The sequence below is a fragment of the Gopherus evgoodei genome, unplaced genomic scaffold, assembly GCF_007399415.2.
Source record: "Gopherus evgoodei ecotype Sinaloan lineage unplaced genomic scaffold, rGopEvg1_v1.p scaffold_38_arrow_ctg1, whole genome shotgun sequence".
In the NCBI taxonomy this organism is placed as follows: Eukaryota; Metazoa; Chordata; order Testudines; family Testudinidae; genus Gopherus; species Gopherus evgoodei.
Window position 1 is genome coordinate 219,828 of NW_022060059.1, and position 14,202 is coordinate 234,029.

Below are 14,202 nucleotides of genomic sequence, written 5' to 3' on the forward strand. Positions count from 1 at the left end.
GGACATATCTGCTCAGGGCACGACCTCGCATTGTGGCCAAGGGACTGAAGGATGCCTGCTGGTAGTGGCTCCAAACAAAGCAGCATATAGCCACTGAACTTGCTGAGCAGGTGGTAGTCGAGCAGTTGGTAAACATCCTCCTACCCCAAGGGAGCGCATGGGTCCTGCGGCACCAACCCTCCACCCTGAAGGTTGCTGTTGACCTCATGGAGGACTTCTTAGCCACAAAGGCCCTGACAGCACCAGGACTCATTGCCCGAATGTGGACTCCCCTCCTGACTGCTGGAAAGCCTTATGGGCCTCCGATGGCAACCCACCCAGCCCTGGGCTGTGAAGACAACCATCGTGATGGAAGCCCACCTCATTCTAATATGAAGCCCCATGGTACACCTAACAACCATGGTGAGGAACAAAAGACCCCCACCAAGGGAACCTTCTGAGCACCCCTAGAACCCCAGGACCCACAGAGATCCCAGTGAGATCTAACCCTGTTTTAGTTGTGGCCACTTTGGACACCTCCAGAGGCAGTGCCCCACCATGGACTACTCCTTTGGAGAAGCCTATGCTGGAGAAATCCATGCCCAACAGCACCTCAACCCCAACATGACAGTCCCTGCTGGACTTGATGGGAGATAGGTGGATAACCTAGTGGACTTCGGTGGCGGCCAGACTATGGTGCAGAGGTGCCTCACCCAGGATAATAACCTGATCCACAGCCCAATACAACTTTGCTGCATTGGGGCTGACTATTCCCACGTTTGCTGCTTACCATTTGGGAGGTACTGCAAGCCTCCATCCAGTTCTCCCCGTTTGAGCTGGTCTTCAGCCATGGGAGACCTGGAAGCAGACCCCATAACCGACCCGAGGGCTCCTTCAATACATCCTGCGACTGCATGAGAACCTGACATGAGCTGGCAACCTAGCAAATGAAAACATGCGGATGGCCCACAGGGCCCAAGCCCAAACCTACAATCGGGAGGCCCAAACATGGACCTTTGAACCCAGGGACCAAGTCCTTGTGTTGCTCCCCTCTGAGGAGTCCAAACTTCTAGCCTATTGACAAGGCCCTAAGAAGTCATCCACCAAGCTGGCCCCGTTACTTATGAGGTCCACCAGCAGGAGCGATGGAAGCACTGCCAGGTGTATCATGTAAACCTCTTAAAGGCCTGGCATGAGCAGGAGGGTCTGTTAATAACCCCGTATCTCCCCAACCCCGATTTAGGACCTTGGATCCCCACTCCAGCAGAAGAGGGAGATCCTCTCCTTGGGGAAACCCTCACCCAAGTGGCAAAATCAGGCAAGGTGCCTGTTGGAGGCCTTCCCCCGGATGTTCACAGCAATAATAGGACAGACCTTGCTGTCCCAGCAAGTCATCTGGAACCCCCCAGGAGAGGTAGTTAGCGAAAACCCTCGACCTCACCCACGCTACCTGTGAGACACTGTGGAACAAGAGGTGCAAGGAGTGCTGGAGCTAGGGGTCATAGAATGGTCACAATGTAAGTGGCACAGCCTCATTATGCCTGTCAACCCAGTGACTCTGCACTGATTTCCAGAGAGTTAATACCATTTCCAAGTTTGATGTGTATCCAATGCCCCAGGTAGACGAACTACTTGATCGTTTAGGGGAAATGTGCTATATCACCACCCTGGACTTGATGAAGGGGTACCAGCAGATCCTGCTGGATACAAGCTCAAAGAAGATGGCCTTTGCTACCCCCAGCAGACTCTACCAGTTTACCTGCATGCCTTTCAGACTCCATGGGGACCCGTGACCTTCCAGTGGCTGATGGATTGCCTTCTCCAGTCACACCTGAAGTACGCTGCCCCCTACCTAGATGATGTTGATCTACAGCTGTCAATGGGAGAAGCACCTGAACCATGTGGCAGCCATCCTGCGAACCCTCTGAGCTGCAGGCCTGATAGCCAACTCCAAGAAGTGCCATATCGGCTATCAGGAGACCACCTACTTGGGGTACGTCTTGGGATGAGGGAAGGTGCATCTCCTCGTCAGGAACGTCCAGGACATTCAAAAGCATCCCACCCTGACCACAAAGAAGCAAGTAAGACAATTCCTGCGGCTGGTGAGCTATTACTGCTGCTTCATCACCTACTTTGCCTTAGTTGCTGTCCCCCTGATGGAACTCCTAACAAAGAACCAGCCCCAATGTGCCAACTGGTCCCCCGAGTGTGCCAAAGCATTCCAGACACTAAAGGACCACCTCTGCCACAAACCAGTGCTTTGTAGCCCCAATTTCTCTCATAGGTTTATGGTCCAGACCGCTGCCTCAGCAGTGGGACTCGGTGCCGTCCTCTCTCAGACCCTAAATGGAGAGGAACACCCCTTCCTTTACATGAGCTGGAAGCTCTTCCCCTGGGAATGCAACTATTCGACCATTGAGAAGGAAGCCCTGGCAGTTAAATGGGCTATCGAGGCCCTTTGCTATTGCCTCCTGAGGGACTTATTCATTGTGGTCAAGGATCTGTCAAGCCAAATGGGGTCTCGGATACACTCAATGAGTGTACCAGACAGAGCCATAACAAGGATTTTTTCACCTGAAGCAAGGGCCGGCTCCATGCTCTTTGGCGGCAGGTCTCTGAGTCCATCTTGGAGGGAAGGCCTCAGGGACCTGCCACCAAATTGCCGCTGAAGAAGCTATGGCAGTAGAACTCCTGCCGAAGCACCGCTGATCGCAGTAGAGCTGCGCCCCTCCACTTTGCGCGCCCGAGGCAAGTGCCTCACTTGCCTTGCCCTTGTTATGGCACTGGTTCCAGGTGCATAAGTATAACTGGTTTTATTGCCAAAGTATAATAAGCTTCCCAGCCTTCATGTGTTACTAAATATGTGCTTTCTAGCAACCAAGCAAGAATCAATTCTTATGCCTCTTCTGCTACAGACAGTCCTGGACCCTCCAGCCTTGTCCTTGAGAGCTCGTAGCAGGCGCTGCTCCAGTGTGGGGAATTCCTGGGCACCCACAAGACGTAGATCCGTGGGTGAGACTGTTCATCTAAAGCAATTCTCACAGCCACTTTGAATCATAATCTCTTTCTATATATCCACAAGCAGGCTCTAGCAGGAAACCCTACTGCTTTCTATTCCTACACTTAACACTCTCAGGTCCTCTTTATCTCTTTACTTGTTTATACAGTCAAGTGGCTGAAAGCCAGCCCTGCCGGTCAAAGTCAGTTCACTACTAGCTCCCTCCAACCATTCTGTAACAACAGACCAAGATAACTTGCGGTCAGCCCCAACAGGATCATCCGTCCTTTAAGTGGCTCCAGACCATGAAAGACTGTTTGCATTTATCATGCAACCTAGGACAGGTAAGGAGAATGCAAATGTGGATGGTCTCTCCTGGTTAGGGGAGAGAGACTATATTAGCCCTGGAGAGTGTGGGCTGGACTTGAGGGAGGGATGTAGTGAGGGGGCATGGTCTCCCTCCCTGACAGGTGGGGAGAGAACTGTGACCGCCCCGGTAGGTGGAACTGGGATACCCGCAGCCACCTAGCTGGAAGCAGAGGGGCATGATAGGAACTGGAACTATAAAAGGCAGGCCCTCTGGCTTAGTGGAGATAAAAGGAGGTGAGTAGTGGGGGCAAAAGACAAATCTGGCTTCAAGACTAAGCTTGATAAGTTTATGGAGAGGATGGTATGATGGGATAGCCTAATTTTGGCAATTAATTTGGCAATTGATCTTTGATTATCAGCAGGTAAGTATGACCAGTGGTCTGTCATGGGATGGGATCTGAGTTACTACAGAGAATTCTTTCCTGGGTGCTGGCTGGTGAGTCTTGCCCACATGCTCAGAGTTTAACTGATCGCCATATTTGGGGTAAGGAAGGAATTTTCCTCCAGGGCAGATTGGCAGAGGCCCTGGAAGTTTTTCACCTGTCTCTGCAGCATGGGGCATGGGTCACTTGCTGGAGGATTCTCTGCACCTTAAGGTCTTCAAACCACGATTTGAGGACTTCAATAACTCAGACATAGGTTAGGGGTTTGTTATAGGAGTTGGTGGGTGATATTCTGTGGCCTGCATTGTGCAGGAGGTCTGACTAGATGATCATAATGGTTCCTTCTGACCTTAAAGTCTATGAGTCTATGACATATTTCCCTCCCCACCCCGGACCTGGAGCCTGGACCTGGCAGAGGCTGCTATGGTGCCAGAAACAACCCCGGAACCCAGGTACCCCCGGAGAGGGAGTGTAGGAAGGAGCCCAGGGAAGCCAAATAGAGTATGACTGTGTTACTGACTCCAAGTCAGCAAGTGTGTTGCAGACGGATTTCCCCGGTGTTAGGGTACTGGGCAGGGACGCAGTGGAGCGGGTGGGCTTGTGTCCTTCTATCCCCTGATTCACCACCGTGGGGAAGCCTTCTTACCTTTAGACCAGGAGGCCTGCATTGGTCTAACACCTGCCTGAGCTAGGATGCCAGATAGTTTAGCTGGGTCTCCCATCAGAGAGCTAATCTCCCTTGAGACTGCTGGGCTGTTCTGCCTGACAGCAGGCCAGAGCCTCCTTACACAATTGGTGCCCCACCCTGAGTGAGGGTCCCAGGCAGATAGACTTACTACTGTGCAGCCTGACTGCAAGTCAGAGCCCCATCCTGATTGAAGGCTCTGGGCTATAGACTTGCCGCCACCTGGACTGACTACAGGCCCGTCCCATTAACTAAGTGCTGCCCCACTCTGGCTGAGTGTCGGGGCTACTAAACCCAATTGATACTCAACATGAACTGAAGGCTAGGGTCTATTAACTGTTGGCTAATTCCCCCTTGTAGATGAACAGACTCACCCCCACAGCACCTCCTGCTGGTTATCCTGGGAATTAGCTCCATCCAGCCCAGAGCAACCTCTGCGTCCAGTGATCCGCCTTCCAGCTACTGGCCTCTGTGTCCCTCTCAGGACCCCGGTGCCCCTTTAACTGGGTCTCCCCCTCCCAGGGGAACCCCCACCCCACTCTCTCCACTTTGCCTCAGTATTGGCTACTACCCAGTCTCCATCTAGCCCCTGTTCACTGGGGCAGACTGCAGTATCAGCCACTCATCATCGGCAAAAGGGCTTGGATCTGCTGCCTTTGCCTACCCCTGGGCTGCCCCCTGCAACTCCCAGTACCTCTTGGCCTTACCCTAGGCCGCAGCCTGGGGCTTTCCAGGCAGGAGCTCCTCAGCTTCTCTACCTTTCCCCAGCCCTGCTCCACTCTAGGTACCTTGTCTAGCTCCCTGCAGCCAGGCCCTTCTCCCTCTACAGGCAGAGGGAGAGTGCTGAGCTCCTGGCTGCCAGCCTCTTATAGGGGCCAGCTGGGCCTGATTGGGACCTGGCCACAGCTAAGCCTGCTTTCTTCCAATTAGCCCAGGCTTCTTGCCCCAGCTACAGCCCTCTCCTGGGCTGTTTTAAGCCAGGAGGGCAGGAGCGGATAACCACCCTGCTACACCCTTGAACAGCCCGAGGCCCACTGAGGATATCAGTTGGCGGCTCCTTCATGGGGCTGTGAGCACGGGCATGTATTCGTCGCGGTTCACCCCTGCCCCAGACACCTGCCCCTTCTGCGGCGTGAGGGAGACCCTGGCACACGTTGACTTAGAGTGCGCCAGGTTGCAGCCCCTATACCGGCTCCTCACCAATATCCTGTTGCATTTCTCACTGCACTTTCCCCTCACCTTCTTCTCTACGCACTCCCTATCTGTGGCCCCACAAAGTCGTGGGACCTCCTGGTCAACCTCCCCCGTGTGTAGTGGCTAAAATGGCCATCTACACAACCAGGGAGAGGAGGTTGGCCAATGGAGACTCCTGTGACTGTGGGACATGTTTCTGATTCTCTGTCTGTTCACGTATCCGGGCAGAGTTCCTCTGGGCGGCGTCCACTGGCTCCCTTGATGCCTTCGAGGAGCTGTGGGCACTGTCCGGGGTTCTCTGCTCGGTGTCCCCGTCAGGCTCCCTTCTTATGACCCTCTGACCGCACTCCTGTCCCTGTTCTTTTATTAGTTGTCCCCCGGAATCAGTTGGGTTTTTGAGGTCCTGTAGATCCTCCCCTTAGACTGGGGGTGAGGATCCATCCCGCCAAGTTCCCAGAAACCCAATAGGTACACCCCTGAACAGCCCGAGGCCCGTCGGGATATCAGTTGGTGGCTCCTTCATGAGGCCAAGAGCACGGGTGTGTATTTGGCGTGGTTCACCCGTCTCAGACACTTGCCCCTTCTGCGGCGAGAGGGAGACCCTGGCGCACGTTTACTTAGAGTGCGCCAGGCTGCAGCCCCTATACCAGCTCCTCATGAATCTATTGTTGCATTTCTGGCTGCACTTTTCCCCTCACCTCCTTCTCTATGCACTCCCTGTCCGTGGCCCCACAAAGTCATGGGACCTCCTGGTCAACCTCCTCCTAGCCCTGGCTAAAATGGCCATCTACAAAACCAGGGTGAGGAGGTTGGCCAATGGAGACTCCTATGACTGTGGGGCTTGTTTCTCATTCTCTGTCCATTCACGTATCCGGGCAGAGTTCCTCTGGGCGGCGTCCACTGGCTCCCTTGATGCCTTCGAGAAGCAGCGGGCGCTGTCCGGGGTTCTCTGCTCGGTGTCCCCGTCAGGCTTCCTTCTTTTGACCCTCTGATGGCACTCCTGTCCCTGTTCTTTTATTAGTTGTCCCCCAAACTCAGTTGAGTTTTTGAGGTCCTGTAGATCCTCCCCTTAGGCTGGAGGGGGGGATCCTTTAGCAGTGGACGGGCTTCCACCCGCCCTCTTCCCGGAACCCAATAGGTACACCCCTGAACAGAGTTTCTCAAGAGCATCACATGGAGGGGGCGTGTTCTTCCTCCCTGACAGGTGGGGTGAGAACCATGACTGTCTTACACCCCCCATCTCCCAACCCCACTTGTTTGACTGTCTTAGGTGGTAGCAACGATGGTGGTAACTGTTCTTTTGGGAGAAAGAGAAGAAATTAGCTGAGATAAGAACTAGTTTCTGTTAAAATCCAATCCTGTTTCATCCCAGCTGATGGTTGGGATTCAGCTGGAACTTGTAGGGATGGCAATGTCACCTGAATTCCTTCTCTCTTCAGCTTGCGTTGCTCAGGACAGCTCTCAAAATTAGAATGAAGAAGGTTTGGGGTTCCAGAAAACATTGGGGTGACAGCCATGATGAAAAAGCTTGCTCCAGTACCTCTCTGTCCTGATTCCCCTGCCCAAATCTCTTCCTTGAAGGACTCAAAAGGAAGTGATGAGTGGTTGCACTCCATACGATTTTATGAAAATATGCTAATGAGTGTAAATATAATGTAACTGGAATATGCTTCATGCAAAAGGTCTCTTGTAAGGTATCATTACAAATCTTATAATCTACTGAGTGTGGTCATCCAATTTGTATGAATGTATCATTCTTGTATCTGAAACTAGAAATATGAAATATCACTATGAGGTCCTATCGTAATTATGCAAAGTCTGGGCCATTAAGGGTGGTTTGGAATCTTGATGGTGCCCATCAACTAGGACAACTGGTTGTAAATGGCTCTGTTTACTTACCAGCCTTCCTGTGAGCCAGGCCAGGAAGAATGAAGGCGTGGGGTCTCCCAAGATATGTGACCATGTCACCTGGTACTGGAATCCATCTTAAACCTGGTGTTTTTCCATTTAGAAGGAGGGGTGAGGATCCAGAAAGACAAGATTCCCGCCTCGTGCCAAAGCTATATAAGGGTGTGGAACAGAACAAAGGGGGCTGCAGTCATGAGAAATCCCCTGGCTACCACCTAAGCTGGAACAAGGACCATACCAGGGGAAAGGATTGGGCCCAGACTAGGAAGGAGTCCAGTCTGTGAAAGAAGCTTATTGGAACATCTCTGAGGATGAGATTTTATCTGTAATCAGTTTCTTAATGTATTAGGCTTAGACTTGCATGTTTTGTTTCATTTTGCTTGGTAACTTACTTTGTTCAAGTTATTACTTGAAACCACTTAGACCCTACTTTTTATATTTAATAAAACCACTTATAAATTAACCCAAAGTAAGTAATTAATTCCTGGGGGAGCAAATAGCTGTGCATCTCTATCTATCAGTGTTATAGAAAGTAGACAATTTATGAGTTTACCCTGTATAAGCTTTACACAGAGTAAAACTGATTTATTTGGGGTTTGGATCCCATTGGGTGTCTGGGTGCTGGAGACAGGAAAACTTCTTAAGCCTTTTTCAGTTAAGTCTGCAGCTTTGGGGGACGTGGTTCAGAGCTGGGTCTGAGTTTGCAGCAGGCTAGTGTGTCTGGCTCAACAAGACAGGGTACTGAAGTCCCAAGCTGGCAGGGAAAATGGGTTCAGAGGTAGTCTCAGCACATCAGGTGGCAGTCCCAAGGGGGTCTCTCTGACCGAACCCATCACAGGTGAAATAGCCCATCTTCTCATTTTGTCCACCAATTAAACCTAACATCAGACACACCAATTTTGGTTCATTAATGTCTGATTCCACATCTTCTGTTTGTACCAAGCATGATTTTAACATAGTCCTTGAATCATAGGAGTAGGTCTTTTTGTTCAGGTTAATTCAGTCTTTCTTTCTTTTTCATTTCTTTCCACATCAGCATTGTTATAGGTCATTGTGATATGTTCCGAACTTTCAGATACTTTTTACAGTTGTACTCACAATTAGAGTAAATTTGTAGGACCAGTAATTACAACAGGTCCTGTAGGGATCTATCTATCAGGGGTCTGATACTGTTCAATATTTTCATTTAATGCCTTGGATGAGAGAGTGGTGAGTATACTTATAAAATGTGTAGATAACCCTAAACTGGGAAGAGTTGCAAGCACTTTGGACAATAGAATTCAAAATGATCTTGACAGTTTGGACAACTGGTCTGAAATCAACAAGATGACATCCAATAAAGTACTTCACTTGGGAAGGAAAAATCAAATGCATGACTGTACAGTGGGGAATAACAGGCTAGACCACAGTAGCGGTAATATTGCAGAAAAAGATTTGGGCCCTATAGTGAATCACAAACTCATGGCGATTGGGGGAGGTTTTGAATGATTGGAAAAAGGCAAATATAGCGCAAATAAAGGCAAATAGGGAAGAAGGAGAACCCAGGTAACTACAGACCAGTCAGACTCATCTCTGTCCCTGGAAAAATCATGAAGCAGGTCCTCAAGGAATCTATTTTGAAACACTTGGAGGAGAGAAGGTGATCAGGAACAGTCAGCATGGATTCACCAAGAGCAAGTCATGCCTTACCAAACTGATTGCCTTTTGTGATGAGATAACTGGCTCTGTGAATATGGGGAAAGCGCTGGATATGATATATCTTGACTTTAGCAAAACTTTTGATACGGTCTTCCACAGTATTCTTGCCATCAAGCTAAAAAGAGTATGGATTGAATGAATGGACTATAAGGTGGATAAAAAGCTGGCTAGATCATCAGACCCAACGAGTAGTGACAAACAGCTTGATGTCTAGTTGGCAGCCAGTATCAAGTGGAGTGCCCCAGGCATCTGTCCTGAAGTCGGTTTTGTTCAACATCTTCATGTTGGACAAACATCTGTCATGGATGGTCTAGATAATACTTAGTCCTGCCTTGAGTGCAGGGGTCTGGACTAGATGACTTCTCGAAGTCCCTTCCAGTTCTATGGTTTCAGGATTAATGATCTGGATGATGGGATGGATTGCATCCTCAGCAGGTTCGCAGGTGACACTAAACTGGGGGGAGAGGTAGATACACTGGAAGGTAGGGATAGGGTCCAGAGTCACCTAGACAAATTGGAGGATTGGGCCAAAAGAAATCTGATGATGTTCCACAAAGACAAGTGCAGAGTCCTGCACTTAGGACGGAAGAATCCCATGCACTGCTACAGGCTGGGGACCGACTGGCTAAGTGGCAGTTCTGCAGAAAAGAACCTGGGGATTACAGTGGATTAGAAACTGGATATAAATCAACATTGTGCCCTTGTTGCCAAGAAGGCTAACGGCATATTGGGCTGCTTTACTAGGAGCATTGCCAGCAGTTCGAGGGAAGTGATTATTGCCCTCTATTCAGCACCGGTCAGGCCACATCTGGAGTACTGTGTCCAGTTTTGGGCCCCCCAAAGCACTGGAGGGGGTACCTAGGGAAGTAGTGGAATCTCCACCCTTAGAGGTTTTTAAGGCCTGGCTTGATAAAGCCCTGACTGGGATGATTTAGTTGGGGTTAGTCCTGCTTTGAGCAGAGGGTTGAAATGGATGACCTCCTGAGGTCTCTTCCAACACTAATCTTCTATGATTCTATGAAGAATACCTACCCTCTGTCATTCTTCAGTCCCCCCCTGCTAATCCCCACTTCCCTGACAAAAGCAATGCCCTCTTCAGGGAGCCATTCGATTTAACTGTGTTCATTCACTGGATTTAACTGTGCTCATTCATTCATTCACTCATTGCTGAGGATTAGAAATGCACTTCTGTGTGCTTGTGTACACAATGCTAAAGTTCTTGGCTTCTGTCTCCAAGTGAACCCAGTGTTAATAATAGGCCCAAATAACTCAGTGACTATCTTCACCTCCTTGGAACAGAAGGGAATTAAGGCTAATTATCATTGGGTGAGCACCATCATGTGTTCAGTGCTGCACAAGACACAGAAGGATGAATGGTCCCTGAGTCAAGGAATTTACAGTGAAATAGATTAGCCACATTACTACAGTGGGAATCTCCAAGGGCAGCTTTCCCTTAGGCCCTGTTCTGTATTGAGAAACGCTCAGGTGGGTGTGACACTTGCACCCCATATTCTTCATAGTGATATTAATGTGATATAATTATTAATCATCATTATGATGTATTTTATGCAAGATAAGGCATGCAATGTATCACTGGAAAGGTTATGGTATGCTGAATATGATTATCCTATTTATATGCATGTATCATTTTTCTATCTGAAGTTATGAATATTGACTATGTAACTATTTCACAGGTAGCTATTTCTGGGCAATGCCCACTAAGCAAAATGCTCTCAGTCTAGATGGCTGACTGGGAAGGGCCCATTCAGGTTAATGAGCCATTAGGAAGAAACAATAGGCCTTAGGAGAAGCTTATCTCTCACAGGGTGAGCCTTCCTGTGAACTATCCAAACAGCCAGTGGGGGATGGCTGCAGTGACTCCACAGTGACATGTGACCAAGTCACCTGGTGCTGGACTCCATCTTGGTATGTCAGTATTTTTCCAATGACTGGCATGGGAACCAAGGTTTGAAACAAAGGGTTCTCGTCATGTGCTTCCTGCCAAGAAGACTCCTGGAAACACCTGAGGAACAAAGACTGAACTGGAGGATGATTTAGTTGGGGATTGGTCCTGCATCCCTTCTAACCCTGATATTCTATGATTCTATGAAGTTCTGGATCCAAGCTAAAGGGATTTTTAGCCTGTGTATGAAAGACTTGGGGATTCCAAGCTGTAAAGTAAGTGCAGCTTGCCCCTGAAGAATCTGCAGATTCTGAATACCAGATTAAGATTCAGATAAAATTAATCTGAATACCAGATTAAGAATAGCAGATTCATATCCAATTTATTTAATATATTAAGCTTAGTTTGCATTTTTATTTATTTGCTAGGTAATCTGCTTTGATCAGTTTGCTATCACTTATAATCACTTAAAATCTATCTTTTGTATTTAATACATTTGTTTTTGCTTTATCTAAACTAGAGTGTGGAAATCATAACTTGGGCAGAAAGCTGTTGCATATTCCTTTCCATGTTGAGAGAGGGGACAAATTTTAAGAGCTTACACTGTAAATTCCCTATGCAGTGTAAGACAGTATAATTTTGGATTTATACTCCAGAGGTGGTGAGTGCCTGAGGAGCTTGGAGGTACCCTAGCTGTAGTCTTCCTATGCAGGGGCTGGTCAGAAAGCCTGCCTTCATGTAACTGCAGCTGGGTGTTTCTCTACCTGTATTATGCTGGTGAAAGTGCAGGCTGGAGAGGGTTTTCAGCTTGTCACAGCAGCACGGTGTAAAAGGGAGCCCAGGCTGGTGGGTCAGGGGGCTCAGTGGTGACCCAGTTCCAGGTGGCATCCTGGGTGCAACCCACCACAGTGGGATTCTGCATCTGCACAGAGCCCCTCCCATTTCATGGAGGCTCCATGTGGTCACAGGGGTCTGGCCCTCTGGTTCTCAGTTCAGGACCAGGACTGTAGCATGAAAAGGTTTGTTGGAGTGTTTGATGGAGAGTACCTTTGTGCAATGACCATGGCTGCCTACATAGACCCACGGACTCTAGCCCTGGGAGTGAGGCCTGAAATCTCTATCATTTGAGCTAAGAGTCCACCTTGAGTTGTAAGGCAGCAGAAGGGTGTATTTACCAGGACTAGCCAGTAGAAAGACACTATCACATATGCCGGACTGATGTATTGCACAAGGACTGTTGTGCACATAAACAGAGAGCTGGGAGCATATGACATTACCTGTCCGTGCAAATAGTTAGCAATCATAGTGGGATGGCAATGAGGTTGCTGGATTCTGCAAATGGAATCCTTAAATCTCCCTCCTCATTTCTTTTGTGTGTGTGTGCTTTTAAATTTTTTCAGCAACCATGATAAGAAGTTGCAGGAGCAAGCTGATATAACAGAGACTTCAGAAATTCCTCTCGGTGCTATAGCCAGAACTGCTGACAGGCTGTGGGAACCACAATTGCAATATATGGTGTATTGTGTCTATCTATTAGACTAGGAAATAGTGTGAGTGGAACAAGGCGGAACTGAAGCCTGTGTGTGTAGCTAATTAAATGACAGCAGTTTAATGGCTCTTGTACTAGATGAGTGCAGTTCACCTGAGCACAATATATGATCTACTGGTAATTGCTTTAATTGCTTAATGAACATGGTGCTTAAGAAAAGAGCTAGGAGTGGGGGGAAGGAGGAGGTTGCCAGAGGAAGTAAGAGGGGTGGAGGAATGAAGTCACAGTCAGAGGACATCAGAGTACTGGATGGAACATGGCCAAATTAATGAAGTAGATGAAATTTACATTCATTACACTTGCAGGCTTAATCACTAGAACAAATAGCCCAAAGGGCTCAGGGGGAGCTAAGAGAAAAGCAAATCACTCACTTCTTATTTCTTCTGCTATGTGCTTTGTATGGATACCCTTAGCACTTGACCAAGTGAGTCTGATCAGTGGTAGCTGGGGCCGATTAATCTTATGGCCATTTTGATGGATCACTGTTGCATCTCACTGTCAACTCTGCAGCTCTGGCTCAAGGAACTTTTAATTGTTGTGAGTGGTTGGTTGGTTGTTTTTTGTTGTTCTTGTTGTCTTTTTAATGGGCTGATTTTTTAAATAGCTGATAGTGTTTTAAGATGGGAAGGCCATGGGCACAGAGATGCATTTGTAGTTTGCTGCAGACGTTAGGGTGGGTGGGGAGTGTTCACCTACAGCAAGGGCATGTCCTGTGAGTGGCCTGCAGAGAGTGAGTGAAATAAACCAACTATGGCTGGATGCTGATAGGAGAGAGGAGAGATTGGGCTCCTGGTTCCAGAGTCTGGGGTGTGATCTGTTGGAATGAAGCTGGGCTGGGCTGTTGGTTCAGGCCTGAAGTAAGTCAGGAAGATTCTTCTTGGAGGAAAGAAAGTCACCTTGGGTCACCATTTCACTTCCCTTTCACAGGAGAGTTCAGAGCATTCAGCAGATTTAGGGGGAAGCATCTCATGGGCCTGTGAACTGGGCTGGGAAGTCTCATGGAAACCAGCCTTCTCTTTAGATTTGTTGGGTTTAATTGGGCTGAGAAGGCCACAAAACTAGCTTGGTAACTGTGTTTTGGCTCTTGGGCCTGGCTGGAATTAGGCAGGGCAGTAGCAGAGTAAAGCACGGACAAAGATGGAGCAAAGATCAACGCTACTGGGCTGGGAATGGGGCGAGAAAGGAAATGAGGAAAGCTGGGTAGGAACTTTCAAGACCCTAATTTTTTAAAATAAAGTGACTTGAAAGTTGGAGACTGAAAATTCTTGGGTTCTGAAGCCTTCATTCCATGGAGCAGACACAGCCAGACTGCATGGCCCCTCTGCTGCCCCACCATCATGTGCTCACCTTGACCTGAAAACCTCTCCTGAAGAGGGGAACTCAGTCTCCAGAACTCCTTCTCCTTGCCCTCACTGCTGAGACATACATAAAGGAGACCAGTTGTGAGAGTGGGCTTGGTCTTACGTCCAGCTGAGACACATCTATTCATTTCACCTAGGCCACTAGATAGCTCTCAGATAGCCATTGGCTTCACTC